Source organism: Columba livia, chromosome 17 (assembly GCF_036013475.1).
Source record: "Columba livia isolate bColLiv1 breed racing homer chromosome 17, bColLiv1.pat.W.v2, whole genome shotgun sequence".
NCBI classification, from domain to species: Eukaryota; Metazoa; Chordata; class Aves; order Columbiformes; family Columbidae; genus Columba; species Columba livia.
Window position 1 is genome coordinate 6,925,187 of NC_088618.1, and position 27,046 is coordinate 6,952,232.

Below are 27,046 nucleotides of genomic sequence, written 5' to 3' on the forward strand. Positions count from 1 at the left end.
CCAAGATGGCTCCGCGGGCCCGGCCGCCCGTCACCTGGCGGCACAAAGCCCGCGCGGGCCGGGCCCGCCGCCCCACGTGCGCCGCGCGGCCTGGGGGCGCCGCGGCCGCGGTGACAGATGCGCGCCCGCGCACAAAGGCCCCGGGGCGGCCCCGCGGCCGCCGAGCCCCGGCCTCACCTTGACCGGGCCGGCGCGGAGCCCCGTTTGACAGCCGGGCGCGCGGCGGGAGCGGGCCGGGCCGCGGAGCAGCGCGGAGCCGAGGGCCGCGTTCCGCGCGAGACAGGCCCCGGCGCCTGCGCTCCGCTCCGCACGCGCGCTCGCACCGCCGCCGGGCGCGGTGTCTGCGCGGGGCGGCACGCGGAGGTGCGGGGCTGCCCCGCGCCCCGGGCAGCGCGGGCGAGCACCGCGTGGCGGTCCCGGGAGGCGACAGGCGCGGGTCAGCGCACCGCACCGCGCACCGCACCGCGCACCGCACCGCGCACCGCTCCGCGCACCGCACCGCTCCGCGCGTCCCCCCGACCGGGGCTGCCGCGTCCTCCGGGCCCGCGGCTCCCGCGCCAGGAGCCGCTTTGCAGTGAGGTTTCCTATAAAGCTGCTCTTGGCTTTCTCAGCAGATAAATAATTTCTGTTTTTATCTGAACGCAGTCAGTCTTCGCTCTGTTTGAAACTCTTGAAGTGCTTATCTAATTCCTTTGTAGTCGCTTGTAATTGTTTGCTTTATTTTTTTTCCCCTTTGGCTAAGTAAAGAAAAATTACTTAAATGGTGTTTTAATAAGTTTAACTGTTAAGCGATTGCCAATAGCGATCCTTATTTCTCATTAACAGCTGTGGAGTTTGCTTGAGTTCTGTATGTGTACTCATACATACAAATGTATATATAACATTTTTAAAAAGATTACTGGTTGTGACTAAGCTCTAAAAACAACTCTGCAAGCACAAGTACATTACTATCAAAATAATTGTTTTTTCTTTTAAAGTAAAGAATACCACTTTTGAGCGCTTGTTATTTCCAAACAGTTTAAACGGAGAGGGTTTCTTATAAAAGTTCTCTTGCGGGCAGAAGAGTTGTGTGGACAAGCTGCTGATATAAGGGGTTTGTTTTATTCTTCTAGAGAAAAGAATGATGGACCAATTAATTTCTCTTTCTGACATTTTTTGACAAAGGTGTTGCTAGTAGGGGCTGAAACAGACATTGATGTTTTCTAACCTCTTGGTGCATTATCGAATAATATGGGTAAGACTTAGGGCTGTGTTTTTGGGGATAACAGACTCTGAAGTCCTTCTTGTGTTAGTGTTAAGAATAAGAACAGAGGCCATTTACTGAGGTCGTACTTCCCTTGAGATTCTAAGTGAAAGTGGAGAAAAAAATGTACTGTTTTGCTAAGGCTCAGGTTTGCATAATTTGAAACAAGTGTATTAAATTGATGTTTGTAGGCCTCACCATGTGTAACGTCACCTGTCTGCTTCCCCCTCACCCCCGAGCAAACAGCCCCCTCAGTAGCAAGGGCCACCGTGAATGCCAGGTTATGTGGCAAGTCTTTTACAGTCATTTATCACTCAAAACCTGTGTTGCTTGTTCTTCTGTACACGTACTAGATCGCATACCTCAGGAACAGGCTACTTGCTTAGCGTGAGCCGCCGTGTGTGCTGTTTCTCGGAGGAGAGCGTGTGGATGTTGCGGCGGAGCAGCCGGACTGAACGCTGCCAGTCACGTTGTCACTGTTGAGGTTTCAGACCACACGCAGCACGTTTGTCAGTGCTTTGCTTCCTTCGTCTCCCCCCGGAAGGGAGCTTTTCAGAGCCAGAATTTATAAAGATATTCACAGCATTGTCTTGCCTCCCCTTTTTCAGTTAAGCTGTATATTTATGGAACTATATGAATCTGCTGTTCAGGGTGATTGTTTAAAGTTCACTGTGAGATTTAGGAAAGGGTCATGAAGCTGATGCCACTCAGAGCCTGTTCAGCAGTAGCTGATGGTGCACCGGTCGGTGAAGGAAGCTCTTATTGCCCCCACCACTTCGTCAGGGCACACAGCTCTTTCAAGATTAGGATGCATTTTTCTTTAAAATGAAATACTAGAAATTAGTGAAAATCAGGCACACATTAAAGAATGGATCAAAGGAATTGTGGTTTTGGGACTACACAAAGACTAACTTTTGTTTATGTTAATAGCACCATTTACTCATTGGTCTTGAAAGTCTGAGCAAAAACAAAAAAAAACACAACAAAACCCGACTTAAGAAACAATGCACTTTCAGCTTTTGATAGGTCATACGCTCGTTCCTAAACTGGGTATTGGTCAGATTCCTATCCAGTAGTGGTATGCTATTATATTGCTTCTCATGGTATTGTGAACAAGTCTTATTAGGGTCAAGTGTCTACCAGAATAACTCTTCAGAGAGATGAAATGTTCATATGCCTTCTTTCATGTGGCCACAGTTTGTATTCAGCAAATTCATCCCTAGGTTGCTGTGTCAGCTGGTCCTTAAACTGCTCGAAGGTCTAACCATCTCAGTGGGATCTGGCGCGCTGGAGTATTTTGTGTTTCTTGGGGCAATATCCTGGCCATTAGTATGGTTATGATTGGAAATTGAAAACGTCTGATTAGAGAGTGATTGTGAAAACAAGACTTTGTTGAAACCTCTAAAATGATATTTTGCTTTAAAGCAAATTATGGCTGATGAACTCCTTATGGTTGAAACTTCTTGTAGCATTCAGACCAAAAGCTCGTTTGTAGTTCTGTGTCAAATGATGCTGTGTAGCCACAGACTTACAGTGTGAGGATGGTAAGCATCACTGATGTGACAAGCAGTGGTTTTTTGCTTGGAGTGGGATTATGTATCTTAATTCTACTTGCACTTGGCAAGATTCTCTTCCAGTTGTTTGTTCTGCTCGATAACTAAGGTGTGGAGCATCACATGTGGTGCTTCTTATAAAGCTGTGGTGGTGATGGTACTGCTCAGGTGAGCTGCTGGGAAAAGAGGATAAACTTTAACGCTTGTTTTAGATTGCATTCAAAACTCCAACACATAATGATACACATTCATCATTGTTAATTCTCTCAGTCTTTCTTTTTGCTACTCCTGCCTTAGATACACTGCTGAATACAGTACTATAGGTCGGTTACCAACACGTACAATTTTGAAGAGACGCAGCATGGAGGGAAAGATTTAGGAATATGATGGTTTTTCTTGTGCAAGAGAAGTTTGGGGTTTGGTTGGTTTGTTTCTGCTTGGAAGCCCCAGCAGGGGAATAATGAACTTTATGTAACCATTGAACTGGAGTGATACGTAGATTACATAATAACCTCCAATTGCATATATTTTTTGTGCTCAGAAGGTAACAGTTTGGGGAGAACAAGCATAACTTAGTGTTTTAAAGCTACAAGAGGAAAACAGATGTGCAACACTTCCCAACTTCTTGCATGGCAGTTTCTTGCAGCACTGATATTGCCCATCTTCTTTCTCTTGAAGAGGATGGGGAGACTTAGAACCAAATGCAGGTCTGTGTGCCTGTGTCTTCCTTCCATCTCCTTCTCGCCCCTTATTTACTTGAATAGCTCTGAACCTTTCCTCTGTTTTCTCAAAATGCAAAAGTTGCTGGAGACTGTGAATGTCTGTCAGGTGGGATTCACGCTCTGAAGCATTGGCAGAGATCTTAGTGGCACTGAAAGCAGTGACCTGAAACAGCCCTGCAGGGATATGGATGTCTGGCAATGGTCACAGGAGGCTGAGTCAAGGGAGTATTGGTGTCCTTTGAGAATGGAAAACAAAAATGTGTGTTGGTTTTGGTTTTTTGTTTTGTTTTGTGAACAGACAGGTTAAGTTTCATAGAGTCATAGAATGTCCTGAGTTGGAAGGGACCCACAAGGATCATAGAGTCCAGCTCCATTCCCTGCATATGACAACCCCACAGGCCACACTGTGTGTCTGAGGGCATTGTCCAGTCTCTTCTTGAACACTGTCAGGCTTGGGGCTGTGACACCTCCCTGGGGAGCCTGTTCCAGTGTCCAGCACCTCCGGGTGAAGAACCTTTTCCCAATGTCCAACCTAAACCTCACCTGGCACATCTTCTGTCATTCCCTTAGGTTCTGTCATTGGTCACTAAAGAGAAGAGTTTGGGGCCTGCCCCTTCTCCTCCCCTTGTGAGGAAGCTGTAACCACATGAGGTCTCCTCTTAGTCTCCTCCAGGCAGAACAAACCAAGTGACTTCAGCCACTCCTCATACTGCTATTCTCCAAACCCTTCACCAACTTTGTAGCCTTCTTCTGGACACTCTCTACTAGCTTAGTATCTTTTTTATGCTGTGTCCCCAGCCCTGCACACAGTGCTCTAGGTGAGGCCACACCAGTGCAGAGCAGAGCGGGACGATCCCCTCTCTGCCCGGCTGGCCGTGCTGTGCTGGATGCACAGAGAGACCCTGCAGGGGGATCTGGATGAATTGGAGAACTCGGCAATCACCAGCCACGTGAAGTTCAACAAGGGCAAGCGCCGGAGTTTGCACCTGGGACACGACAACCCTGGCTGTACAGACAGACTGGGGGATGAGATGCTGGAGAGCAGCTCCATGGAGAGGGATCTGGGGGTTCTGGTTAACGGCAAGTTGAACATGAGCCAACGGTGTCCCTGGCAGCCAAGAGGACCAACCGTGTCTTCTTGCTTGAGCTGAGTGCCTGAAGGCCATTCAAATAGAGGAAGTGGAATTATTTGTGGCTTTGAGTCACTGTCTTCTTGAATGTTTTCTTAGCTAGTTATCCTCTTAGAATATGAACACACCTGTGACTGGGTTTGTGTTAGTTTCCATACCTTAACTGTAAAGCTGTGGCTTGCAGTAATGATCCTGAGGACATCAGGGATAATACATTTCTCTGGTAAAACTGAGTTCTTAGTACCAGTTTTTGGATCTTCAGTGACACCATGAGAAAGCAAAACTGAAGTTTCTTGGAGTTAGAGCTGCTGTTGGAACGAGGCACTTTCATTCTGATGGAAACCAAGGAGCTGATGCCCTGCGGATCTGAGCGGGGGTGAGAAGGTGCTTTGGTGTGAAGATAGGAGACTTGGAACGTGTCTGTTCTGTCTTGTATGAGCAGTGGGACCAGGTTGTAGGTTTCGTCCTCTCTGATCTTCGGTCTTTGATGTTGTGAACAAGTGCTCACAACTGGCAAATGTGGGGAGACAAGTGAGATGTCCATCTTCAGCTGTCGAATCTGAGCCCTGTCCTGCTCGAGTCTCTCACCTGAGCTTGTGTCAGACAGAACCACGAGTCCCACCGGTGTTCTGAAGGCCTGCCGAAAGTTAAGGAGTTTGTGTTAAACTGATAACAAGGCCGAATCATGAATGGAAGAGACTTAATTGCTGCTGTCTTGAAAGCTTGTTTTCTTTTTTAAAAAATGCTTATTCTAATAATGGCAAGTCACTGACAGCTCCTTTCTGGTTATAACAGCATCAGGTGTGTGTCTGGTGTTATGTAGTCAGAACAGTGAGTAACTTCTGTATGTGTTGCTTTGCTGCTTTACGGATCAGAAACCTCATCTAATTAAGCTTCAGTTTTTCTTTTGTTTTCTGGCTATCATTTTATTAAGACTTGACTATCTGGCTGGTAGGAACACAACTCTTCTGTACTACAGCCTTGATTTGTGCATAGAATAGCAAAATATTTTACAAATGTTGGTCATGCATTTTCCAAAATCTCAGTTCTTTAAAGTGTATTTGCAGGTTTTGAAACCTGAACTGGAGATTTCAATTTGCTCTGTGAGTTGGCTGGGCTGGTTAATCCTCTCTGTTATGGGAGAGAGTTGATAGGTGAAAAAAAGATGCAAAAGGCAGGTTTAGTCCTTTGGACAGGAGGTTCCTCTGCTGTAGTTTCTGTGGTGTGCTGTGCCTGGTCTGAGCTTGATCCGTGCTTGTTCTTCAGTGGTTTCTGACAGAAGAATGAAGTCTGCCCGTGCCCAGAGTTGCCTGGTGTCTCTCGGGCCTGGGGTCCCCTACTCCACGCTACAGACGAGATTTTTGTGCTGTAAAAGGAAGGCGTTTTTTCTGGGAGTGCAACAGGTGACTACAGGTCTGGGTCCTCTGCAGGAGAAGGCCGAGATGATAAAGGAAGCATAATTCACATTTAAAATAAGAGATAATTGAGGTAAAGACTTGCACAGTGATTGTACCTGAACAGCCTTTGCAGAGCGTGTAATGCACAAGCAGCTTGCTTGCATCCTGGGCTTGATCTCTGATCCCATTATTCTGTTTCCCAGTTTCTGCCCCTCCCTCTGTTCCTCCTCTCCTTTTTGTTTCTAAGTTTCAGTCATGCTTTAGTCCCTCATGTGCCATGGTGTGGGGTAGTACATGGGGAGGGTTGAAGACGTCCCATCCAAGTGTTCATTTGTCCTCTTGTTTTGCCTCGACACTGGGTGCTGTCTTCACGCCATGAGCTCCAGCCCAGCCACATCATTGCTGCTTTAGTTCACGAGGAGATGCCTGTTCTCATTGGCTTCCGAATGCAGTATTGTAAATAAGGATCCCTGGGTTTTATTAATTCTTTAATACTGCAATACCCAAGGTGTCTCTTGGAGTGGTGTGGAAGGACTTGGTTGCTGCTGGCTGCTGTGGGGTGTCTGCTTGCAGCTGCACTGCTCTGCCCCGAGAACCCTGTACCTGAGCCCTGGAATCAGAGAATCCTTTGGGTTGGAAGAGATCCTTAAGATCATGGAGTCCAACCATAACCTATCTCTAGCATTAAACCATCCTGTTAAAGTACGTGGCAACACTTTAAGAATGATGGAGACACACACATCAGAGGTCATGGTGAGAAGGGGCACCTGGCTGCTTAAACCTTCTGCGAGAACATCCTTCTCTTTCCTTCCTTTGGACAGTTTTATGTGTTCTTTCATATCTTATGGAAAAAGAAACACCTTGTGAAAATAACTAATATAACTCTCAGATTATAGTGGAATTTTAAGGGCTAGTAAATCGTATTTACCTAGTTAAAAACTTTGGACTTTCAAGCTTTAGACTATTACAATACATTATAATGTACTAAGGGAGAGTTGAGGGCACCTGTACAAACTGTTTCTAAATGAGTCTAAGGCAATAATAAATAGATGCTTCTAGACACTACTGCAGGGGAGAGTGCTGTTCCAAAGATAAAGTACCAAATTCAGTGGTGGGTTCCTGGTTTTGGAGGAAGCTCCGGTGTCTGTGGTATTTGCACACACTTGCACCACCACCAGAGTCCTTCTGCCAGAGCCTGGTCAGCGCGGGAGGCTGAGATGGTCCCTTGTGGAGAAGGTGGGAGGCACAGTGTAAGAAAATGAGGTAAAAGACACCTAAGTATGGAGGAGAAGGTACAATGGAAAGAGCAAAAAACACTGATGTGACCTATTTAGCGGAATAAGAATAAAGTAGGTTAAGAAAGCAGCAGAAAGATACAGCACTGGCTCTTCTACTCAGGCCAACCACTACAATTTCTGTTTACTTCCAAATAAAGGTAGGGAGTCAAGCTGGGAAAAAATAGTTTGTGGGAGTTCAGGTAATTTTTCCACATAGTCCATAAGTTTAGTTAAACCTCCGCACAGACGTTTAAGGTCTGTGCTGTTGAAAACCTTGTCCTTGCTGGCTGGATGCTGACTGCTTCCTTTTCTATGTGTTCCTTTGGCTTGTTTGGGAGATGGAGCTAGGAAAAAATCCCAGAGAGGAGCGTCGCTCAAAAATTGTTAAACATGGAGCCATTTGGAGAACTTTTCATTTCTATATATTTATATTGAGACTGGATCTGTGTGACTCTAATGGTTTAGATATAATTACAGCACTTGTAGCCAGCTGTGCCCATGGACAGAGCCGGCACTTGCTCTCCCTGGGCACTCGGCCGGTGGATGTGATTACGGGACAGGGTAACTTGGTATTAATTGCTCTGCCTATTGAAGAGCTTTGAAATGACTCCAGGTGGAGCATGTAGAGGTCATGATTTGTTGTGGCATAACTTGGTGAGGAAGAAACGCAGGCAGCTTTGCTGCAAGCAGATCTTATAGGAAAGTCTCGAGTAGTTGTATAAAACCTTTGATTAGGATACATAGTAATTTTCTTCCAGTTTATACCATCTTGTGGTGGAGCGTGTATTTAAAAATGCTCCCTTTTTTATTACAGTCTTCTAGTCGTTGTTTTGGAATTTCAAAGTCAGGCCCTTCTGGACCAAAATAACTTCCATAAACATAGTTTTTAAGAGTGTGAATGCTTTCAGGAGGCCAGCACCTTACTGGTTAAGGAGAGGTAAGGTCTGGAGGCCGTAATCTGCTGTGTGTTCTACCCAGTTATGTAAGCGGTACATGGATGTGCATTAATACACTTAGTGCGTTAGAACTGCTTGGTTTAGGAAGCGTTAAATATTAACTTATACATACTGTGTCTTCTTCTGTGCATCTGCGCTTCCGTGCTCAAATGTGGTCGGACCAGAGCTTGTGGTGCCTACATATGAAAACGGAATGAATGCAAGTTGAATGCTTGGCCTTATTTCTCATGTTTCCTGGCTTGAAGGGAGATCCCTTCACATGAAAGGAGATTGGCAAAGGAAAAAGAGATTGTTTTTAAACAAAGACATGTTTTGAAATTGTTACAATGGCAACAGAAGATTAATGTAAAAAACTATATTTTATTTCTTTTTTCGTTTTTCTTGCCAGCTTGACACTTGAACCAGAGGTGACCAGGGAGTGTGATCTGCAGATACCCAGTAGAGACAGCCGGAAATTGCTCTTTACTGCACCTATCCCATCGGCGGAGCTGTTTGTATTAGGATTGAGGAGCAGTGCTCAGGAAACTAGGGATCTGGTGGCTTAGGGTGTCCTCTTCATAGTGACAAATTGCTTTCATTGATTTTTTTCTTTTTTAATTTATTTTCTTTTCATGCTGGTTTGAAAGGCTTCTGTTGTTGCACTTGGCTTTAAGATGAAAAGCCAGTTTACAAAGGTTGATTAGATGCCTGTTATGTTGCAGACACAAGTGCACCGTTCAATATGTAGCTTAATGCAGACTCTCTAGGATTCCCAGACCCATGGCACTCCGTACATTAATGTAAGGACTTAAGTCATTTCCTAAAGCTGCTGGGCAGCTTAAGCTTTCTGTTGGTTTACTTGAGTTTAAACCGTTTTATTATTTTGCATCATTTTTGATAGTAAAGCAAACTGAAGAATCAGTGAGGAGGTGACGGGCCTGATGAAGAATGAAGGGGCATATTTTAGAGTCTGCAGTCATGGTTTGAGGACACCTGTTTAATTAGCTATACAGGGATGCGTGTTGCAAGTACATGCCTCCTACTTTGAATTTGTTGCGTCTGCTTGGTAAGCAACTTTCAAATGCTTCTGATTGCAGTGTTTGAAAAACTACTTTTAATTCAGGAAAGACCCTATTTTGTGCCAAGATATGTTTTCCTACTTTGAGACTTTTGATGCTTGCTTGCTTTAAAAAATCGACAATAAAAAATATATTACGTGTGGGTGGCAAAAGTCCTTCTCCTTCATTTCTCTTTTCATCCATTCCCTTCTCCCCCATGCAAGACTCTAACCAAAGTTTCCATTGAGTCCACCTTTGGAACTGAAGGTTTCCGGCCTTAAACAGTCCACTTTGATGACAGATTAAGAAAAGTGGATTTGGGGGACTGACTTGGCATTGTAGAAGGTATTCTGTTTTTTACACTGATGGGTCCATTCTGAAGGTCGTGGAGAAGAACCTCTTTCAAACGTAGTGGTTCCCCTTGCAGTGTTGTATTTTGTGAGGGTCCAGCATACTTTCTCATAACTGTTTTGCGTTTATTTAGAAATGTTTTGAGCAGATACTGTGTTGTATGCGGTGAGGATAAAGGGGAGAGGAACAGTTCGTGGTCTGGATGCCAAGCTGGCAGATGTCCTGAGTGATGTGTAGCAAGGCTGGGAGCGAGAAGTGAACCCGTGAAACAGAGCCAGGAGATGCTACTGAGTTCAGGATTTAATCGGAGCCAAGGGCTGGAGACCTCATTTCGCTCAGAGGCAAGTTATCCTCAATCTGCTAGCTAGCAGCCTTTTGCCTATTTAAAATACATTATCTTTTGAATCCCAGAATTTTGTCTGAGGAAAAGACATTGCAGCGTAGTTAATGCAAAGAACTTCCAAGGTGTGATTTTATTTGGGTTTTTTGCTATTTTACTTGAGAAAGCTGCACTGCTGGAGTTCCTGCTGCCCCCCTGCATTTATAGCTCTCAGTGATAATCTTTGTAGGTTTCATACTGAGAATTTACAGGGATATTTCTGTAGCAAAATAATAGGGTTGCAGCTGCAGATTGGGATAAATTTCTCAACCATGCGTGTTTTGTTTATATTCAGTTGCTACTGGGAGCTGAATCTCCTCAAATAACAGAAGTCAAATGGAGTGATCTGGTCTCCTGTTGTCTACCCTGCTTCTTATCTTCAGGCAACTATAGGAAAACGAAGAAGATTTGAAGTCTGCTGGGACAGCTTTAGTATTAAGCATAGGTCCCTGTTGTGGAATAGTCAGCCAAAATGTATGTATGTGTGTGTGTGCTTATGTGTGATGTATGCAGTATGACTGAAGTTAGACCAAGATGAAACCAACAGAATCTTCTCTGTTTCTGAAGACTGCACAAGCGTTTGTTTTTCAGGGGCTTGGACAGGAATGTTCTGGAGCCATCCCAGCTGTAGAAATAGGATGGGAAGAAACTACCGTCTTTGTCATTAAAAAGGGCTGAAGTGTCCTGAAAGAGTTAAGCTCTAATTAGCTCACTCGTAAGGTATTTAATATCCTTATTAAACTCAACTGCTGGTTTGCTTTTTTGTTTTTTTTCCTTCTTATGGTGAATAAAATTTCTTGAAGAGCTGAGCCTGTGCCTCTCAGATCAGAGGCTCACATGTTGAAGCTGGCAGTGCTAGAGGCTAGTTCCTATCTGTGTGACAGCGTTTTTAATTTAACAGGACCAGCTTTGATGTTCTCGAATATTTATAGGCAGCTTCAGATCACTCCAGTATGTATTCTTTTCAACTGGAGCAGAAGTTCCTCCTCACACAACAGAATTTCTTTCCCTCTGTTTACTCTCGGGTCTCTTTTGGATTTGCAGTCATCAGAGTGGTTTTATGTTACAAAAATACTGCTCAAATACTTACTTGTGGGAGGAACCGCTTGATTTCCTTTCTAGTTTCTGCAGCTTGGGGGTGGTCCGGTTACTGCATCTGAGCTCCGTGTTTGAGCCTCGCTGCAGACACGTTGCAGAGGAGACGGATGCAGGGAAACAGAATTTGAGCAGAATGTGGATATTGTGGAGCCTTGTCCCTCTGCCTGTGCTCCAGTGTGCCTGCGAGCCGGGCTGTCCTCCCAAACACAGACACGGCAGGGGTTGCCACTTTAAAGTCACTAGTTTTGGTGTTTTAGGAAGGCCTGGCTGTGGTTTGAATCTTTGCCTTGATTGTGCCGTGTCTGATGGAGGTGTTTCCTCAGACCAGCTTTCGTGGTAGATTTCTCTTTTCGTCCTTTCTCTGCCATGTTTCTCTTCTGCTTTATCCTCTCAGCCCTCTGTTGTGGATCTTGCATGGACTGAGTACCGTGCTGCTGATGTTCCAGCCCAGAGAGACCTTGTCGTGACCAACTGGGAAAGCAAAGCCATGTTGTTCTTTTTTCTAGACCTTTTCTGTGTGGATGCTGGCGGTTCAGGCAGATTTCTCTATCCCGCTCTGTTATGCTTGGTTTTTGTTGTGAAGTTCCATACACTTCGCATTACGTGATGATCTCCTAATTCGAATTCTCTTCTTGTAGGCTTATTTGGAACTCCGTTACTGAAGCAGCAGATTTTTTGCGTATTAATTTGAATGGCTTCGCTTTGTTAAAAATACGGTCTTTCAGTAACGATAATTTGGCCTACAGTGGAAAAGGTTTGTGGGTTTAGACATTCCAGTTATGGATGCACTTCTTTGCTGGTACAGCCTTTTCTAGTTCAGCAAGTGAAATCAATTATGTCACTGCCTACATAGCCAAATAGTGCCGGGAAGCAACCACAGGAGGAAGGGGCTTGATTGTCTATCTGATGTAAATAGTTTGCTCAAAGAGCAAGGCTTGTCTTGCTACGGAAATTCAGCAGGGAAATAGAGACCTGTAACTTACTAATGTAGCAATGAGAGTTTCTAAGATAAGCCAATAAACAGAATTTACTAACACAGAAAAATAGGGAAAGATCTTGCACTCTTTCTTCCAGAAGAAAGAAAAACATCACTTTTTCACAGTTAATTTTAAGGGAGAACTTCTTTAGAAGTGAAGCAGCTGTGTGTATCTTCAGAAATTGGGTGTTCGTGCACATTCCGCTAATGCTGATGTGAAGTCTGACGGTGTGGCTGCTGGAGAGCAGTTTCAGTGCTTGTGTCTAGAGATGGGAAGATGGGGTTGCGACTTGGTTTTTCTTTAGTACCCTCCTCTGAACTGTTGTTGACAGAGGCAGTTTTCCTTCTCCTTACATACCCTGCAATATCCTTGTGAAACAGGAGAATTTATGAAGTGTGGAAATAACTTAATGCTTCTGTCTCTGGGAAGGATTTATCCAACAAACACGGTTTAGTCTTTATATGTTTTGTTAGAGCTTGGGTAGAGCTGTAGTAGAAAGCTGGTCCTAGTGATCTAAGGCAATGCTTTGCTAAGTTTCCCTCTGTCCCCCATCTGACGTCCATAAGAGTTAAAGGAATGGAAAGAAACAAAAGACAAGCAGCGTGTGGTACAGACATGAGATTGTTTTAACCAGCTCTGCAACCTTTTCCTGGGGGGGGTGGGATTCCCCTGAGTGTTTAGGGTTTTTTGAGGCTTTACTGTCCATGTAGAATCCACATCTCACTGTGAGTTTAGATTCAGTAACTTCTGGAAACATTTTGGGATGTTTGCACAACCTGGATAGGAAGTATATTGGCAAACCCACTTACTAAGATTAAAGAACCAGCTCCAAACTTGTCGCTTAGGAGTGGGCAGTAAGTAGTACCAAGGTTGTGACTCAAACAGGAACGTCATCTCAGCCTGAAGTTTAACTTTCAACTATCTTAGTCAACAGAAAGTGTGTTGTAATGTGAAAACTAGTATACCTCTTCCAGGCTGTGAATGGAGCTTCCTTTGAAATAAGGTCCTTGAGGAGGTTTGAAATATGCCCCTTCCCATTCCAGATTACCCAGTACTGAAAGTTCAGTTAAAAGCATAGGAGACAGAAGGGAGAGGGTCATCTTTCTCCTTGTCACTGCTTAACGTCAAAGTTAATAACAATCGTTTCCATACTAAGATGAAACTGCAAGACAAATTTAAAAAAATTGTCTTTGTGAAGCAAGGTTTTACATTTTTATGAATTCTTCACTGTTGCTGGTTTAAGATGGTTTTACAGGCCTGGTGGCTGCTGTTGGTGTGTCCCTGCACTTAACAGCTGCTTCTACTTTGCAGGCTTTCCCGTGGATAAAATGTTGTCTTACGACCACCTAGATGAAAGAACGTGAGCTGCTGGGCACCAAGGTGCCCCCATGGACTGGGATGCTGGCATGTCACATACATGTTCATTCTTCTTCCCCAGCTTCAAAGTAAAATGTCATCTTGAAGCCACCACTTTTTTTTTTCTTAGTATTTACTTGGTTACTTGAGCTCAGATCTCTGGAAAGGGCTTTGGGAGTGTAAAATGTAGTTTGGCAGCAGTAACTCTGTGCTGACACCTCTTGCCAACGAGCGAGCCCCTTCTCACAGCGACCACGTCCTCTGCGTGTGTCGTGGGTCACAGCAGCATCGCTGTTAATTCTCCGTGATGGAGACGATGCCCCTGCACAGGCGTGTGCTGGTCCCTCGTTGCTGAGCAATCTTGCCCAGAGTCATCAAAACCAAGGGGAAAGTTGCTAAAAGGGCCCAAATGCTGTTGAGGGCTTTTGGCAGGTGACATCCCAAAGGAGGGGAGAAGGGATGGCTTTCTGTTTGTAGAAAATCTGTTTCTCCTTGCTCCTTTCCAGCCCTTTTCTAAAGTGGGTTGAAATAGTATCAAGTGTCCAGGGTTTGGATGGGCTTAAATGAACGGAGGCACTAAGGGGGTGTTCTGTGCAGGCGCGTTGTGGTTGTGCCCGTATTGTCTCAAGGTGCAGTTGTCATTGTCAGGAGTTGCGCTGGGGAGGAATAATTTTTGTGCTACTAGAAGAGACCTTGGTCCTGTCAGCATCCATATTTAGTTACTGGCACAAGTGAGAACTTAATGTTCTTGCTGTTTAATTGTTCTTATGGTTTCCAAATCTGTTTCTCTAGTGAATATGTTTTTCAGTGACATTTAGTGGTCTGAAGTCATTGATAAACACAGGCAGTAGCTGGAGCCATTGTGGTTGAGTCTACAGCTTTGTAGTCTTGTTCCTCTTAGGTTATTTGTGTGGTTGTACCCTTTAAGTGAAATAAACATCATGTGCTGTGCTTGACCAATGTCATTCTGTCTTATGTTTAGGGAAAGAATGGACTTTGGAAAATGCTTCTCCTTTGAAAGGGGTTACTTCCATCTGATGAAGGCTGTGGAGCATCTCCTATGATTAGAGAAAAGTTAGTTTGAAAAGCATAATGTGTACATATGTAAATGATTTTTTTTCCCTGGGCTTTAAACTTACTACATTTTAAACTAATTCAAAGTATGATCGTATGTGACTTTTGACTTATGTGATAGAATTGTGTGTTTTCGGATGCGATGCATTTGGTCAGCTCTGCTTAGACTATTCCCTTCATATTTAGTGTGATCATTTTTTGACATAACATTATCTCCTTCCACCTTTTTCCCTGCCGTGTCATTGTCATGCATAGGTCAAAAGGCTATTGAACACGTGCTGCCTTGGTGCTTTCTAACGTTACCTTAGTTTACAGATTTAAAACTTCTTTTTCTGGTGAGGGTATGGGCTTCAGTGTGTCAAGCTTAAGCTTATCTGCACTAGGCCTCCTTTTATTAATTAATTTTTTAATATCCTTTTAGAGTAATCCACAAGCTGTAGGTTCAAACCTTCCCTTGAAGGTGTTCTGTGCCGCCCGGGGGGTTGTGGACACAGGGGTACCCATTTCTGGGCCTGGCTGGGATTTTAGGAGCGCTTATGCCAGCCCTGATGTGCGCTGTCCTGGCTCCCTGGGGATCCAAAACTAGAATATTTTGAGATGCTGTGGGTCAGGACTGATAGTGTAAATCCCGGTATTCTCAAACACTTTTAAGTAGGCTCTGCAAACACTATTTCCATCTCTCTCATGCTTTTGTGTTAGGAGGAAGTAGCAAGCGGGAGCACACATCTAATTCAGTCCTATTGCAATGAGAATTTTTGCAAATCAGATACAAATTATTTTCAGTCCTTAACTTGCAATTGATGCCTTTGAATTGGAGTTAGTGAAGCAATACAACATACTGTTGCTGATAAGGGTATTGCTAATGAGTAACCTCCTAGATAAGATTTTTGTCAGGCTAGGCTGCATTGCCTAGGAAGCTGAATTATATTTTTTAGCAGTTGTACTATCCAAGTGTTGCTGAATTTTGAAATCTTCTCTTTATAAACATACTCCAGATAAACTGGACACTGCAGTCTTCAAAACAGAATACACAAACTAATTAATCTGTTCTGGAGGCTGATGCCAGACATATTCTTCAGGCAGCAGAATTCTGACCTAGGTTAGGACTAGTTTAGTTAGGAAGGGCTGAAAAAAGTAGTAGGAGTTCTGAATGTCTGTCAAAGGAACGTTGTGGGGCTTCACTTTTTTTTTTTAATAGTGTTCTTGTGAGAGACAGAATAATGAAAAGATGCTCAGAAAGCTGGAGAGAAACTGAACAAGAAGGGAGCCATCCTAACGTAGTCACTGGGTGTATAACAAGCTGTAAAAACCGAACAGCTGGAGAATACCCTTTCACACTGTTTCTGCCTTCAGAGGCGTGCTGGTTGTGGCTCCCCTGCTTTCAGGAGCGGTTCATGGACTGTATGGCAGCAGAATTTAATCTTTGTATCAGTACAATAATGTGGCGTTGCCATGCCCAACCATAGTGCTCTGTTTCTCAGCACAGAATAGCATTTCTTAGTCTGGAAGAGAATCTGCAAGTGAATTCACAGATTTTTTTACTGTTCGTTTTATATGGAATTAACACCACAAACTGTGCCTCCGGGAGGAGGAGTTGGTTTTATTTAACTTTTCAAACTGAGACTGCTGCAAGAAGAATATGGTATTTTTTTAAAAAAAGCTCTTTAGAAATACAGTAACTTACATTTTTATTACAAATATAGTTATTTTTTCAGAACAATTGCAGGTGTTTCCCCTGCCTTGCCTTCAGCTTCGTAAGAATACAGAATACCTTTGTAAGTGTATAGCCATTTTGAAAGCAATTAAGAATGTGCCGTTTGACTGGGACTTTATGGGTACCCGTGGTTTTGGTTGTTGTTTTGGTTGTTTGGTTTGGGTTTTTTTCCTGTCCATTTAGAAACCTGTCAGTGAAATGTCCTTGGAGATGCTGAGGGATGACTTCTAACTGTGAACGAGGTGGATTATTGGGAGGATGAACAAAATGGGTTAGAACAAAATGTATGCTGTGCTTTGCTACGGGTGAGCTTGTGCTGCCTGTCTGTTTTAGGAAGATGTGACATGTCTTCTGATGGTGGCCTGTTCTGTCTCATTAGCTGGCAGGGAGTTGCCTCTCTGCTGTTAAGACTCTAGGATCCTGTTTCCATTACCGAGGCAGGTAGTGGGTGAATAAACTTCATTCACGCTGTTTAAAACCTGCTGCTATTGCAGGCAAAGCTGCCGTGCTCTGCCCGAGACCCAGCCTGTCCTCCGAGCCCTCGTTGTGCTGCGGGGCGCGGGGGATGCGGGAGCAGCTTTCGGGGTGTGCTGCTCCCAGCGCTGCAGGGTGGTTACAAGAACCCCGATGGGTAAGGAGTGGATGATGTTAAATGAGGATGGGTGAGCAAGGGATAAAAAAGATCTAGGCTTTACCTCCGATTTCTTTCCTGGTGTCTTTTTCTTGCCTCTGATGCCTCACTTTCTGATTCCTTCTCGTTCTTCAGTGAATCTCAGTGCATTACCATGAACGCATGCTACCATCTTTGAACTCCAGGGTGAAACGGATTTGCAAGGTAGAAAATTAATTAAAAGTTCATGATCCTAGCATTTTGACCCCGCGCTTCTATTTAACAGATTGCTGTTGTGCCTTCGCGCTAGTCTGTTAGCTGAATAACTAACTAAGCGACAATATGAAGAGCCAAGACTGCCCTTGCGAGGGCTGTGGTGAAGGGGAGGAGGAGGGCAAGCAGTGGTGTGGAGGATGAGCTCTGCTGTAATGCCACTCGTAGAGTTTTTCACTGTGTGTCTGATTTGGACATTGCTGAAGAGCTACAAACAACAAAAGTGGAAACTGGAATCGCTGTTCAGTGAAAATAGACTGAGAAATCCAGTAGTTGTTAGACTAAATGAGGATCTTGCTGTCTAGAAAGGATGGCGATAGCCAGTGTGGAACAGTGGACAGTGGCTGAGGAACAAAGGTATGAGTTTCTGTATCTGAGGTGAAAGTATTAAGAGAAAGTTTTCTCTTAGCTTACGTGTTGGAAAGGGATACAAGACTGATGCTGACATGGCAACTGCTGCATGTCAGGAAATCATGGGTGTGAGGACAAGTGTTACCTTAGCTGAGTGAGTACAGGAATTGTACCCTGATTTACCTTCTGTCAGCCACGGTTCTTGTTATGTGCTGGGAAAAGTGAGATGGGAAGTTTGTAATAGTGATTAGTATGTGGTGAAGAAGTAAGAGCCAGCTGCTTGTCTACTGGACCCGTGCTGTGGTTTGTTCTGAGCCACGCTGGGTCCTCTGCAGGTCGTGCTCAGGTGGGACTGCTGCTGCTCTTAAAAAACGATCTAAACTCGCATGCACAGTTGCTGAAGCAGCTTCTCCACAGGGCAGCAGATGCTGTTGCTATATCCTCAAACCCATCTTAATTTTTCCCCTTTTCAAGGGGTTGTTAGAGTGTGTCTAAGTGAAAAACAGCAAGCTTGTGTGGCAGCAGTATGCGGAACTGAATCCTATCATATGAGTGAACAACATAAATTCCTACGTAAAGCTTCCGCTCGTATGTAAGCGGTGCATTGTTTGTTTAGATTGGGGGAGTATTCTAACCTTAGGCTTCTTGTGATTGTGACACGGTGTGAAAATAAAGCTTATATTAATAACTCAAAACCCTTCCAAACCATTTGTCTTACCATCTGCACTGCTGTGGAAAGGTGGAGAAGTGAAAACTTGGAGTTTTCAAACAATCTGCTTCTAAAAATACACTTAAAAATGAACAATGCAAAGGAGAAATTCCTTGTCAAAGGTCTTTCTTGAACATGTCCATGGTGGAGGTCTTTGCCCTGATTCCAAGAGGACTCTCAGCAATAATGATTACAGATCAGTAGGTGCTATAGCATGTGGGGGAATGTTCTGAAATAATGATCCCATGCCCAGCTTTCCAGAGGTGCAAAAGTACGGGGTGTCTGTCTTTTGTCTTCCCTTGGAGCCATAGCACTGAAATGGTGCATCCCATTTTTGTAGAAGATCTGAGATAAGATTAGTTTCTGAGGTAAGATGACAGTTTTTATATGTTTTACCCGTGTTTGAGATCAAAGTTTACCCATCACCAGTGAACATAAAGATGAGCCAAGCGCCTTTCCCTGGGTCGCTGTTGGTGGGAGGCTGGTTATAACTGTTCGTGTCCAATTACCTGTGAACCCCTGAAACAAAACTGGGAGCCCAGGGAACTCGAGTGGTGGGGAAATAACTGCAGAGCACAGAAACTCAAACTTCGGGAGGAACCCCAGCATGAAAGGTATTTTATTGATCCCATTGTCCAGTAAGAAGGACATAATTCAGTGTCTCTCTCTACCTTTCCAGTTGTCTCCCAGCATAAAGACATCCAGGACATTTTGATATTTTCGGCAAAGAGTTATTTGAAGTTTCTTTTGTGAGGGAGCCTGTGCTCCAGCTTGTCACTGCTGTGAGGAGTGAGAGGCCAAGGGGGGCAGTTAATTTACTGAGGTTTGCAGCAAAAAAGGCTGAATTCGTAGGATCCTTTGAGGGTCCAGATTGAGATGGTATTTAGATACTTATAGCCGACTCTACATTATTGAGGGATGTGGGGTCTTCTAGCCGTTTAAGCGAAATTCTGGCGTGTTATGGAAAGTATCTGTGTGATTCTCATAAATTTTTTTCCGAAGTTCTAGTTTCTCTCCTCATTTCCTCCCCTACAAAAAAAAAAAAAAAAAAAAGAGGGAGTGGAAATAGAAAATATTGGTTTGTCACTTCAGTTAAGTCTCAAACACAAAAAACTTAATTTTTAAGCTATTGGTGATTTTTTTTTTTTTTAATTTTAATTTTCTTTACACACACATCCCTTGCTGAGGGCACAGCACGGCGGGTACCGAAGGGTTAAAGCTCTTGCTTTGGAAGCAGCTGGGCAGTTTACACTCCTTGCTGGGCTGTACAAAAATACTTCTGCTTTGAAGTGCTGGGAGGAGCGGCTGAGGGTAAAACCTGGAGCGGCGCAGGGCGCGGGGGCTCAGCCCCAGCAGCCACCGAGCGTCGGGCTTTGTTTCTTCGCTGTCTCAGTGCGAGGGCTTTCTTCTGGAAATTCTTCAAATGCTGTTTAGTTCTCGGAAAATTCTTGGATTGGGACAGGTTGCAGGAAATATAAATTAAAAATATAATTTCCCCCAAAGGCAGGGCAAATATATGGGTTCTGTTGGAAGTTCCTTGGCTGCTTCTGATCTGGTCTGGTAGTGAAGTACACGGTGCTGCTGCTGGGGTGAGAGAGATTCACCTCCACCGAGCGATGGGAAGGCCAGACTCTTTTAGACAATGTGTGTTCCAGAAAGAGCTTTCAGAAGTCCTTTTTTTCCCAATTTGCTGGAACCTGTGAATTCTCAGACCTGCCGCTGCACCTTAGGCACGTTGAACTCTGAGTTTGGCAATAAAAGAGCTGGCAGGAGGGTGGCAGTTCTGGCACTTGCCCCAAGTGGGTGAAACCGAATGGGGAGACAGCACGTTTGTAAGAAAAGCCACAAGGTTGATAGTGCTGTACGGCTGGCAGCCTCCTCTATTGTGTACAGCGTGCTGCGTAACTGTGAATGACATCGCTTGATACGGCTTCTTCAAAGCAAATCTTTTCATAGACGAAACCTGATGCAAGCTGGGCTCCAGTGGTTCCTGCCACTGCCAGCACTGGAACTCCAGCAACTGGAGTTGCTCTCTGGTTTTCTAGGGTAATGCTCTGCCTCCTGGTAATAATTTCTTGACAATATTCGTATGTGTTTTTTGGGAAGGTCTGAACCTGAGAGATGCTGTTGTTGCCATTATCTGAAACTGAGGAAAAGCAATTTCCTTTTAGCAATCAGTGCCACTGAGGGGACGATCAAAAGCAGTTTACCCACCAGCTAATGAGGGGTAACGTTAAAATGCCTGGCTGTATCTGTTGAATAAATGATGCTAGTGCTGGACGGTGGATCTCCAAATTTCAAGTTAAATTTATGTTAACTAGCCTTAATAGTCCTGTCCCTTCATTTTTACTCATTTAAGCATCCAACCCTTAGCTGCTGGCAGGGTCTCCAGGTTTATTTCCCTGCTGCTCTGCCACTCACTCATTAGCTTTCTACTGCTGCCTTTTTTCTGAACACAAAAAGTGTCAAGAATTTAGTTGCTAAAATAAGCAGAATTTTCCTCTAGGGTTTCTGCTGTTGCATGAGTTATATAGAGGGCTCTGTCCTTGAAACATTTTCTTATTAATACCTGAAGTACCTTGTTTTCCCATTTAACAATTCAAGCGCCAGGGAAAATGTATATATAGTAATGTAGGCCTAAGAATCTCAGACAAGATGATCTTCTTTCATCTCAGCTGTCACTGAAAATCTTCACTTATAATCTACACCCAACACATTAATTTTCTAGAAAGTGTGGGTTAGTGCCATGGCAGAAGTGAAAGTAAAAGGCCCCAGAACAGGATTTGGGGGCTATTGTAGTTTGTTTTATTTGTTTCAAGAAGGCGCTACCTGTGTTAGATCTCTGGCTGCAGGAGGAGTTGCTTGGCTCCCTCCGTGTTGGCTGGGTAGGTCTTTTTGCTTGGCTTTGCAAGGGCAGGAGTTAAAGAAAACCTCCAGTCCTTTTGCCACCTTGGATGATTCGTGATAACTGACATGTTGCAGTTTGATTTCAAGGATGTTTTCCACTTCTGTGTTACAAGAGACATAAGTTGATGGGCCTTTGTGTTATTATTAAATAAATAAATATTAAATTATCTTTAACAAAACTAGAATCTAGAACTCTTTGAGTTTCTGGGTTGTGTGGCTGGCATGCAGTGACTTTGCTCGGCATAGCTGAAAGGCTTCACAATAAGTTATCACACTCAACTACTTATTAACAGGAGGAAAAACGTAGTCTGTCCAAATGTTGTTCTAGTGGCATATGTGCATTGACTGTGTGTTTTTATGTGTTTGCGTCTCTGGGGTCACCGGGGCACACATGCCGCTGCAGCGTGTTAACAAAGCTGCTCTTGGACAGGAATGGGTGCTACTGCCTTTCCCAAAACTGTGCAGGCAAAGCAGATATTATCAGCGCTGGCCCTGGGGCATAAAATAGAAAGATCAAAGCACATGGCAGCAGCACACAGAGTCTCTTCAAAGCCTGAGTAAGGCAGGATTGATAGAGAAAAGGAGAAAGCTCTTGCTGATGTAATCACAGCCTGTGAGACAGGTTGCTTTTTTTTTTTTTCTTAATTTAAACAAAGACACAAAGACAGTCCTTGTTTGTTTAGAGAGGTGAAGCATGTGCCACAGAGATAGAGCAGGGCTACCTGGGTATATGGAAGGTTTTCATAGGTAGCACGGAGCTCAAGCGTTTTGAAGCAACTGCAAACTTGCAGTTTTCCTTATTTTACTTTTCACGACTTCTGCATGTGGTATTCTCTCACTTGTGGTGTCCATGTGGCTTGAAGTAGAAAAATGGCCAAGGAAGGAATGCTTGTTTCAGGCTGCCTTCCTTATTAAAATGGAAACTATTTTGTTTTCTTTTGAGAACTCCCGTTAAAAGTATCTGGGATTTGTATGAAAAGAAGTGAAGCACAGGCAGGGTGGAGCTGGAGGGAAGTGATAAACCTTACCCCTTGTTGGGGCACAAACTCTGAATGGGAAAGCAACAGTTGTTCTCCCCTTTGTATCCATGGGAAGGAGGAAGAAGAGGTGACTTTCTGGAGGAGATGTGCAGGGATGGAAGGAGTGTACAATCTCCTTTACAAACCTCGCTCCTCTTTATGTGCTGCAGATGCAGAAGTGTGTTTCTGAACCTCCCTTTGAGCGTGGTAGTGCAGCTTTTCCACCCACAGGTGTGTCTGTGCAGTATATTGCAGGTGACCTGAGCTCGTACAGCCTGATAGCCAAAAACTGTGCGACCTTGTGGGCATGGCATGATGCCTGAGTGAGTGTTACCACAGAGGCAACGTATATTAATTAATGCATTGATTTTGTACATGTTTGGAGCTCAGGCAGAACAAACTCTTCTGCTTGGATGGTGAGCAAAGCAGACTTCACCATTATGCATCTTTTCACTTACTGATTGTTTTGGAAGAAAGATCTAATGGGATTATCTCAGTCCCAAAATGTATTCCAGGGTGCCAGAAACCACAGTGGTTATGTCTATCTGGCAAAATCTCCAGCTTTGCTTCCCCCATAGACATGAGACAATTTGCAGTGCAGTTCAGATTAGTACCCAAAATCACGGCACTCTGAAGTCTCAAAAATCTGTCATGAGGGAAAGGTGACTGTTAGATCATTGACTTTCATGCTTCGTTCAGGGATCAAAGCTACGTTTATAGTCTGCTAAATCAGTTTATTACCTTAATAAGAGGTTGCTGCTCAGAAAGGGATGCATCCTCTTTATTGTGGAGTATGTGGGATGATACTGGCATTCCTGTGTTGTCTCATGTGGAAATCTCTCCATTTTGCTGGCTGGCATCAAAACGTCTTCCCTCCACCCCCCTGAATCTCTCTTCTGCCATGTTCCTTCCACACATGTGTCTGATTTGATACTTGACACTAGTAGAAAGAGCTTCTTTCTATACACTTGAAATACTCTGATTTTGGTTTCTAGTTACCAAACCTTCAGGCACCAGGAAATTTGCACATCTTACAGAGCTCTGAGATGGGCTCTGACATGTACTTTTGTTACCGCTGCGGGCGCTTTCCCCTCATGATATGGAGAGGCTAAACGAAAATTCTGGGATGGGAATCCTGGCAGTTACTATGACTTTCTGGGAACTTGTGCATCCGCTTTAAAATATTTCCTTTTGGGAATCCCACCCATATATGTGTGGGACAGGCTGTTCCAGTCTGTTGTAGCAGACAGCAGTTAACAAAGCAGAGGTTTCTCTACCCATAGAAGAAGATGGATTGGAGGGACCTGCCATCACTATGGCATTCCCATGCTTTTGCTTCTAGTGAGCAACAGAATGAAAAAAGAGGTTTTAGCTGATTTTCTGTATGCTCTGCTGAGCTCGTGCGGCCACTTCTGTCAGCAGTATCCATGGCCTTTTGATTCATGTAACCAAGTGAATTAACACAACTGCCATGCCAAGTTAACCAAAAAATTCCTCTGCTCCAGTGACTCTCTCTGGCAGAAGCTGGTAGCAGATACTTGTGAAGGAATGTAAGATTAGAGCAAGCAGCATGGTGAGAATGCTGCAGTACATGCTTCCAGGCTCTGCTGGCTTGTGCCTTGACTCCCTATCAGCATCAGAGACATGAGAGCCCTTGGTGGCTTTTTCTTCTACATTTTTTTCCAGTCCGTTACTTTGCCTGTAACTTGCTTGCCTGAATTTGAGAGAGCACAGGGAAGATCTGTTTCGGCTCTGAGGCCCTTGTGCAGGTTGCTGCGTACTGTGGCGTTATACTTAACCTTATTTTTGGATAGCAGAGGAGTCACAGTTGGTGCACGTAGTGCAGGAGGTCTAGAAAAACAGTTTTGTTGGCAAGTCTGGTAGGTACCTACTGAAATTGCTCCCTAGCAGGAATGGAGGGAAGATGACTGAATCTCCAGAATTTTTCTCATTCTCTTACTGTTCAGCGTAAGATCTGTAGAGGTTTTTTTGAGCTGCAGGGGAAAGAACGTTGCCAGGAAGTAATTGTTCTTTTTGTCTCTTTCTAATTCTGTGCAGCAGCTGCCTGGTCTTTAGCTGCTATTAATGTTCAGAGCCCTTTGAACAAAGGAGCGTCAGGCTGATGTAACTTCTTCCTCTGTCAGACATTCCCTCTGAAGCCATCTTTTGTCTCGATGGCCCTATTGTAACCATTCATATACTGATGAATGAACAGGAAGCTGATGATGATAGTGAGCAGATGAGTTTGATCTTGAACAGGTTTCACTCAGACTCCAGCTTGAGGGAGTTTATATAGGAACTGAGCTGTACCACTGTCAACTACAGTGTCTGATCTGTTCATTCAAATTTTCCTTTGTTTAAGGAAACTGGAAAATAATATTAAAATAAAAGATTACATATTAAAAGAAAAGAATATTAATCTTGGAAAAAATATGCTAACGTTTCTTATTGAACAACAGTATTGCAGATACAAATCCTGGAATTCTGTCTGTCATCTCTTCATGCAAAGAGAAGTTTACTTGAATAGCTGTATTTTTATTTTTGTGATAATGAGTTCTGTAATGTTTGATTAGAGGTGATGGGCTCTTGTTTGTTGTCCTGTTTGTGACAAACCAGATTCAAACACATCCTAAAGAGGCTGGGGAAGATACTTATGGCACCTCAGGTGGCAGTAACTGGTGGGGAGGAAGAGAGGGGGAGCTTCATCTGCCCAGTATTTCCTCCACACACAGGTTTTAAAGCATACTGCTTCAGGCTGATGGCAAAATACATCCCTAAAGCCTAACATGCACAGCATTAAATGTGGTGGAGGTCTTGGCCTTTTTCTTCTGGACTGGGAAATGACAGCAAGAGGAGCTTATCAGCTGAAGAACCAGCAAACGTGTCCACAGTGCGCAGTATTATTTTCCAGCATAACAAACTCGTTTATAAAGTTACTTACTGAAAGCTGATGTGATCTTGCACAGAAAACTTTTGTTAATCTGGAGGAATGTATTGAACAGGGAGTTGAATGCTTGTACTGGGCTGATGTCCCTCCAAGAAGGATGGCGGGGTCAGGGGCTGACTCCTTAATGTCAAGTAAACTTCACTCACTTAAGGCTCCTGGGCCTGAAGTTACTCCCTGTTCCAGCAGTAAGAGGCAGATTTGAAGTCAGTAATACATTATTTTAGTACAATAGTAGCTGTGATGGTTTGAGGGACTTTGAAAATTAAAAAAACCAACATGCTATCTTGTCGTATTAGGTACCAAAAAGAAGCCAAAATATAGTAAAGGTTGTTAGAGCCAGATTGTCTGAAGACTGATGGTAAATACTTCCGTCTGTGTCAGGTACCTGACAGAGGCCGCGCAGGGTACAACAGTCACCCAGGCGTCCTCACCACACCTCTTCCAACACAGCTGTTATTTTCATGTGCCCTTTGGTGCCTGCAATATATATTGGCTTTCTGTAGATGTACAACTGATCTATTTTCAAAACGCCTGATGAAGGGAAGGGTATTTTTAAAAATTAGCGCTGACAGTTATTTAAATTTGATTAACAAAGGTAGAAGGTCCCTAGCAGAGGAGTGTGATGTGTTTGTGAGTGCGGTTGTTGTGTTTACAATGCCTAGCCTTTTCTGTTTATTTTTGTGATCAGGCACAGATTCCATTGACCTTGTTTTTATTTTTGCATATGTCACTTTTTCTGCAGACCCTGCTCTGTGTTTATCTCTGGCTAAATGTGCCATGTAAGGACCTTGGTTAAAGGGATTCTTCCCAACAAGTCATAGCTGTATATACAGTAGGTTAAATATCACTGCTGATCTTGGGAAGGATCTTGGTTAATTATAATGCAAGCTGGAGGGAGGCACCAGGAAGAATAGAGAGAGATCACAAAAGACTTCTCAAAGTTGTAGCTAAGATTTCTTTCTTAAGAATAAAGTGTATTCTGAAAAACTTGCCCTGATAGAAGTAACAGTGAAAATTCCATGAGACTGTGGGGAGGGACCAGAGAGAAAAGCAGAAAAAGTGGAAAGGGAGACTGGAAAAGGAACGGGTAGATCACAAGCTGTGGATCATGTAGTGCAGTGATGCTCACTGAAAAAGGCTGAATTTTATAATCTTGGAAAAGACAAGAGACTGAGTAGTAAAGTCTGATGTAGAGATGGTGACCAAGGGGCGATTATTGGCTATTCCTTGTGATACAGGGACCATCAGAGCGTTCTCAGTGTAATTCGTGTAATAGCTTTAAAGTTAACGAAAGAATGTGTGTTTTTTAAAACAGCAAATTGTGTTACTTGCTGTAGGGTGGTGTAGAAGCCAAAAGTATGGATGTCATCCCAAAGGGATTAGGCAAAATCATGGAGTGTCAATGTGTTGTTTACTGTTAAATGTGATGTTCTGGGTGAAGTCTCAGCTCTGGAAGTCTTTTAGTCACTGATAGCCTTAATTAAGAGGCTGTATCAAAAGAATAATCATTCTCTATTTGTTCTGCTTTTCCTATTCTCCAGACTTCTGCAGTTGGCCGCTGTTGGAGATAGGATACTGTGCTGGCTGGGTTTTTGGTCACACCCTGTATAGCTGTTTTTATGACTTGCCCAACATTGCATAGGAGCTCCGTGGCAGAGGAAACGATCCAGTCTCTTGGGAAGCACTCAGCTGCTTTAACCGCAATGCTGTGTTTTCTTTTCTCATAGTATCTTACCTCATTCACTGCACCATCCAATTTTTCTAACATGTGAGGGAAATGTCCTGCAGACAGCACTCATTCGCCCCACACTGCTGCATTCTTGGAGTACAGTTTACACTATTAATTTCCCAATCAGTGAGGCATACCTCAGTGGTGAGGTGCGCCAACAGTAAATACACAGTGCTAAACCCAAGCCAATAAGCGTTGCTGGACTTATTAGCATGGGCTGTGTGCCAGTGCTACAGG

General features: G+C 43.9%; 1 protein-coding gene across 6 annotated transcripts in view; it reads left to right on the forward strand.

Moving 5' to 3' along the window:
• ZNRF3 (zinc and ring finger 3) overlaps positions 1-27,046 on the forward strand; it is a 73,051-nt gene that overhangs the window by 477 nt on the left and 45,528 nt on the right. For 2 of the 6 annotated variants that reach the window (XM_065033042.1, XM_065033043.1), the window contains exon 1: positions 2-27,046. This exon is cut by the window's right edge. The exons of 3 other annotated variants lie outside the window; for them this stretch is intronic. The gene's annotated coding sequence lies outside the window, so the exon portion shown is untranslated. One more of the 6 variants, XM_065033045.1, reaches the window with a different exon arrangement.